The 6,248-nt window shown below is 43.7% G+C and overlaps 1 pseudogene; it reads left to right on the forward strand.

The window, feature by feature from the left end:
- Window positions 1–462: 462 nt before the first annotated feature.
- Window positions 463–1,270, forward strand: LOC129069053 (deoxycytidine kinase-like; annotated as a pseudogene).
- Window positions 1,271–6,248: the final 4,978 nt, after the last annotated feature.

The following is a 6,248-nucleotide window of genomic DNA, read 5'->3' on the forward strand; positions in this document are numbered from 1 at the left end:
ATAAAAACTTTCTTCTCCATGCTAGTTACTCTTGTTCTCCTACCTTCCACAGTCAAACTTCTCAGCAGAGTCCTTTATATCAGTGGTTCTCCAAGTGTAATCTCTTTTCCACCCTCATTTCTGTGTGAGACTGCATTTTCTTCATTATTTCAACCAGAACAACAGATTCAATGGGGAAGTAGCTGTGACTTCACTTGCCGGGAGGGCACGCAGTGGCTGGAGGACCTGTCGCTGGGGGTGTGTGTGGCTCCGCCACAGGTGCATCCCAACCACAGGTGCACCTTCTTCGCTAGCTGCTTCCATCAGCGAAAATCAAATCCGGAACCGGTGGGCAGGGGATCCTACAATGGGCCTGGAGTCAAGCCTGCAAGTCAGGCCACTTTCTGTGGGTGCTGCGGCTACAAGCACCTGTGGCTACTTTCAGCTCTGCCTGCCAGGTGCGCTCCAAGCACAAGATGAGGAATGGCCATCCCATTCAAGAGGGGCTGCCCGTCTCCTGTGATCAGCTCTGAGGGAACCCGCCTCAAGAAAATCTCCCTCGAAGGGAACATCACTGCAGGGAAGTCAACATTTTTGAATATCCTTAAACAAGTCTGCTAGGGAGGAAGTGGTTCCAGAACCTTTTGCCAGATGTTGCAATGTTCAAAGTATTCAAGGTGAATTTCAGTAACTGACAACATCACAGAAAAGGATAGGAATGTTCTTCAGATGATGAGCATTGAGAAACCTGACGGATGGTCTTTTACCTTCCAGGCATATGCCTGCCTCAGTTGAATAGGAGCTCAGCTTACTTCTCTCAATGGCAAGCTCAAAGATGCACAGAAATGTTTATTTTTTGAACACTTTGTGTATAGTGAGTGACAGGTATATCTTTGCATCGAATTTGTATGAATCTGACTGCATGAATGAAACATAGTGGACAAGTTATCAAGATTGGCGTGACTGGATGAATAACCAGTTTGGCCGAAGCCTTGAACTAGATGGAATCATTTATCTTTGAGTCACTCCAGAGAAATGCAGAGAAATGCTTGACTCCAGAGAAAAGTACTCCATGAATGCTTTATGGAGAAGAAGTGAAGAATAAGGTATTCCTCTGGAAAATTTAGAGAAACTCCACTATAAGCATGGAAGCTGGCTGCTACAGAGAACACTGAAAACCAACTTGGATCTATAAGAAGTGCCTATCTTAACACTAGACGTTAATGAAGACGTTAGAGACAAACACGACAGTCTAGTTGAAAAAGTCAAAGAAATTTTGAGCACTTTGTGATCTTGCTGAAGATGACATGCAGCAAAATGATTCCAGATACTTCAGCTTTGTGTCTTTGCAGTTTCGTACTCATACAAGTCTCTTTAGAAAATCTATGTTTTTAACCACTTTTGTTCCAAAAAATAAAGTTTTTTGATGGATCGTATATAAAAGTTTATGACCAGTTTCTTTCCTTTTCATCTTTCTTTTTTCTTTTTGGTTAAAAACAAACAAACAAACAAAAAAACACAAACAAGCCCTGGCTGGCTTGTGGCTCAGTAGGTTGACACCGGCCTGCAAAATGAAAGGTCCCTGGTTCAATTCCCAGTCAGGACACGTGCCTGGCTTGTGGGCTGGGTCCCCAGATGGGGCCGTGAAAGGTAACCAATTGATGTTTCTCTCACACATCGATGTTTCTCTCCCTCTCTTTTTCCCTGCTTTCCCCTTTCTCTAAAAATAAATAAACCTTAAAACAAAAACAGATGTTTAATTATCTCTCATGGCAAGAAGTCTGAAGGTAGATGGTTCCAGAATCAGTATAGTGGCTAAACTGTATCATAAAGGACCCACCCTCCTTCTCTCTTTCCCCTCAGTTATCCTCCTCAGTAGGTTGGCTTTTCTTCCTGGTGCTTCTCATCTCATTGGTGACCTGTTTCTTAACTGGAAACCCTAATGTCATATGGTAAGTGGTAATGTGTCCTGTGTAAATTAGTGCAAAAAGTTGAAAGTGGAATTTAAGAAATCTCTAGAAAAAGAATTAAGAAGTTTTACTTTAAGTACTTTAGTGCCTCCCTTTCCACCCTGATTTAGTGGAAGATAAGACCAAGTTTAGTATTTTATCACTTCACTGATATTTATTAGAGTGTCTATAACTATAACATTTAATGAGGTTAGACTTTGTTCCCAGTTTGCAATGGCATAACCTATCTGTCATTTGATCTTTTTCCTGCTTTTGTTTCTACATTTATGGGTTAGATTTCATCTTTTTGGTTGGGGGTTTGGATGAATAAAGAGGAAATATTTGTGTACTTAAAATATAAATGAGGCTTATTACAGTTATAAAAGATTTAGTTTATATGGAGCTTAAAATAGCTGCCTGCTCTCTCCCATTTAGGCCATTCTTTCAGAATGGAATATCATTATTATAGTTAAAAGATTGGTTTAAACTATGATTGTCTTTAAATCATTTGAGACGGAAGTATAGTTTTCCCTACATCTCTTCTCATTTTTGTAGGTAAACTGTTACTGAAACATAGTGAGGGATAAGTTTTTCCATTTTATGCTTTACTGATTCTTCACTGGGAATGAGTAGTCTTTCATTATCTTTGTACTTCGTAAGAGGTCAAAGGGAAACTGAAGACAAGGTAGATTATCTTCTTAGCAGGCTTTGTATAAAACAATGTCACTCAATTTTTTTCTTTTGGAAAAGACAGTTACTTTTAATACAAAATGTATCAATGAGTTTCTTATTGTTATTTTAACCTGGCTTAAGGTTTTTGTGGTTTCCAATAATTTTTAAGGGTATAAAAGGGTTCTGAGACCAAAAAGTTTGAGAACTGCTGCTCTAGTCTGAGGATTTCCATGTGCCTACCCAACTCACCGCAGTCTGGCTTCTCCTCCCAAGATTCCACTAACTTCTCTGGCAAAGATTACTAATGATCTCCTTGTATGTAAAACTTTTACCTCCTTTCTTAGACCTTATTTCCATGATCCTCCCCGTTGCTTGACCATCTCGCCCATCCTCCTCATTATATTTCTTTTCATTTTTTTCTGGGGCAATGTATTATTTGGTTTCACTCATTTCTCTGATGATTTCCTCTCCTTTTCTCTCCCTCTTTCTCTCTCTCTCAAACCACTTCATTCTCCTGCTCCCTAAATGTATGTGCTTTCTCTGGGGCTGTGTTCTCAGCTCAAGGGTCTACTTGGTCACATCTGTCTCCATGCCACTTCCTCCTACCCGCTGAGTCCCTTGTCTAGGTCTCCAGCCCAGACTGCTCCACGGAGCTCCATTTTCCACCTCTGTCTGTTACTTATTCCCATAAGTCTTACTGGTACTTGAAACTCAGCCTGTCTACAGGGCAAATTCGCCAAGTCTTTCCCAAATCAGTTGCTGTTCTGAATTTTTTTGTTTTCGTTTTTGTGGTTACTACCACCATTTTTTCACTAAGTTGGGCATCTTGGATAAACTTGGCAACTTTTATCCTCCCCACACCCGTTACAGTCAACTGAGCCCTGCGGATTCTTTGAAGTGTGTCTCCCGCCCTTCACTTGCCTTTTTATTCTGACTGCCACCGTCCTACCTGAGACCCTTTTCTCCTCATTTGACCATTACAAAAACTATCTTACTGGCCTTTGTGTCTCATGATCCTTTGCCAACAGATTCTAAGTACATAAGTACGATCTTATCATTTACCTGCTTAAACTTTCAATTAGCCACCAGAATAAGGGTTCCAGTATTGACATTTATGGCTCTCCATGACTGATTCCAACCTATCTTACAGCTGGATCTCCTTCAGGTTCTCTACCCAAACTCTCCAACCAGTGTTTCTTGAAGTGTGATATGGGAACCACTTGCCTCATCATTATCTGGAAAGCTTGTTGAACCCAACCTCAGACCTATAGAATCAGAAATGGAGCCCAGGGAATTTGCACATCTAACAATGCAACACTAAAATTCGAGACTAACTGCCCTACTCTCTAGTGAGACCCAGCCACTCAGCAACCCCCCAGAGAAACCCTACACTCTCGTCTCTGCCTTTGCAATCCTGTCTCCTCCATATGCCTTGAGTCCTCTCTCATTTATCTTTGGATGTTAAGTCAAAGCCCACCCTACTCAATTGCTATACCTTTCTGAAGTCTTCAGCGATTATTACAATTGGAAGTGCTGTCTCTTTCCTCTGAGCCCTGGAGTATATTGCTTGCTACACATTTGCTTGTTGCATGCAGATTCTTGGTAGGTTATTTACATAGATCTTACCTTACCTATTAGTGTCCTGGGTGTTGGGACAGAGGGAAGCTTTAGGAGGCCCACACCCTTGACACTGCAAACCACAGTTGCATGAGGAACACTGGTTTCATGAACATGGGGAGAAGATAGGGGTCTGAATGAAGATGGCAGTGGGAATGAGAAACAAAAGGATGAGTGTTAAAGATCCTGAAAATAGCTAATCAGAATGCTTGGAGGCTGATTACATTTGCAATGTGGGTGGTGGGAGGAAGAATTATCAGTGATTTAAATTTTACCCCTGGGTAGCCAAGGAGATGGTGGCCCACTGATGGGAGTAAGAGGGTTGTTGGGGGTGGGGAGGGGTGGGATGAAGGTCATGCCTGTGGAGCTAACCTCATTTTTTGGCTACTCAGTCACTGAACTCCTTTCTCCGTCGTGGGGGAAATCTGACATTCCATGAATTTTGGTGGCAGGTGAGAATCTGCTTCCCACAACAGATGATTTAAAGGTCAGATATTGCCTCTGATTCTTTTGAATTACGCAATGTGACCTAACCTCAGGCATTATCAGACTTTAAATCTGGAGCATGCGACACAAACCAGCAGGGACTGTTTGGGCTCTGTCCTCGCGTCTGCATCATCCAGTGCTTCATCCCGGGGCTGCTGCTAGTGCTGGAGTCCTTCCCTGGGCTGCCTACCCTTCCCTGGTTCCTGGCCATTTTCTTGAGGTCTCCAGTCTTCCCAACAACTCTGGGTTGCCTGACTCCCTTTCAGTAAATTCCTTCTCTACTTAAGTAACCAGAATTGGCTTCCGATTTTTTTAACTGACAACCTGGACCAGTACAAGGCCCACCTGAATCAAGTTCACTTCAGGAGATTGCATTTCTCCATTCCCTTTAGATGAGCTCCGCTCTGCTCCCATTTCCAATTGTCAGATTCCTGAGAGGTAGGGAGATTCCCAGGTCACTGGCTCCAACTTGCCAGTCAGGGCCCAGATCCCCATAGCACCTGCCAATACCACTGCCTGATCAGCTCCAGGGACCAGCAACTCATTTCTTTACTGGGTGATTGACTCCATTGTTAGGAATTTTTTAGTATCCATCACTTCCAGGTCTTTTCAATGAAAAACTGTCCTATATTGTATCATATTTTTTCTTGCCTATTGAAAGTGAAGTGAAGGTACTAAATAAAAACGACACGGAAGTGTGAGATGATGTGGGACATCGCAGGGAAAGTGAGCCTGTGGCCCAGGTGAGGAAGGATGTGGAGATTCCTGAGTCAATAATAATGGTTGAAAGCAATGGCCTCGGCCAGGGGAGCCAGAGGTGATGCAAAACAATTTGCAGACAAATGCAAACTAAGCCCCCATGGGCACATAAAACATTTGGTCAGCACTGGGGGCAGAGTAAGGGCTAGGGCGAGGGTGAGAAATGGAGTGAGAGAGAGATGAGATCAAGGTGAGGGACAGGGAAAAAGCCAGGGATGACATAAAGGCCTTCTGGCAAATGACCTGGCCTCTGGGACAGGCTTTTTAAAACGGCTGCATTAACGCCTGTATTACAAAAGGGCAATCCTCAGTCAAGTCACTGAGGCAGGAAGAGGAAGTGAAGTCAGAAAATGATATGGTTAGAGCTACCAGGACCAAGGGTGAGAGGGTTTTAGGAAGGCAAGGGTGTTTGGCAGGGCCAAGGGTCTTCAAAAAGCCAAGGAGAATAGGAGGAGAAAAGCCTGTAGGACCTAGTAAGGTCGGGGCCTGGGGACTCGAGATTTGGGACCTGCGTAGTCCTGGGAGCTATAGGGGCTTAGGAAGGAGGGAGGGTGAGGCAGCAAGGAAGCCTGGGGTGCTGGTGAGCGATGGAGAGGACATTGAACAACCAGGTGGATTAGGATGGAGGGAAAGGAGCCGTTGGAGCCGCAGAGGTTGACGGTATGGGTGAGAGCGGTTTGGAGAGGAGAGGACAGCCTCAGTAGCCATTCAGATAAATATCTGAGGTACAGAAAGGAGGCAGGGTGCAACTGAGGGGCGGGGGAGTATGGATAAAAGATATGCGGA

This window comes from Pteronotus mesoamericanus, unplaced genomic scaffold, assembly GCF_021234165.1.
Source record: "Pteronotus mesoamericanus isolate MK-2021 breed Mesoamerican mustached bat unplaced genomic scaffold, CSHL_Meso_final contig_221, whole genome shotgun sequence".
In the NCBI taxonomy this organism is placed as follows: domain Eukaryota; kingdom Metazoa; phylum Chordata; class Mammalia; order Chiroptera; family Mormoopidae; genus Pteronotus; species Pteronotus mesoamericanus.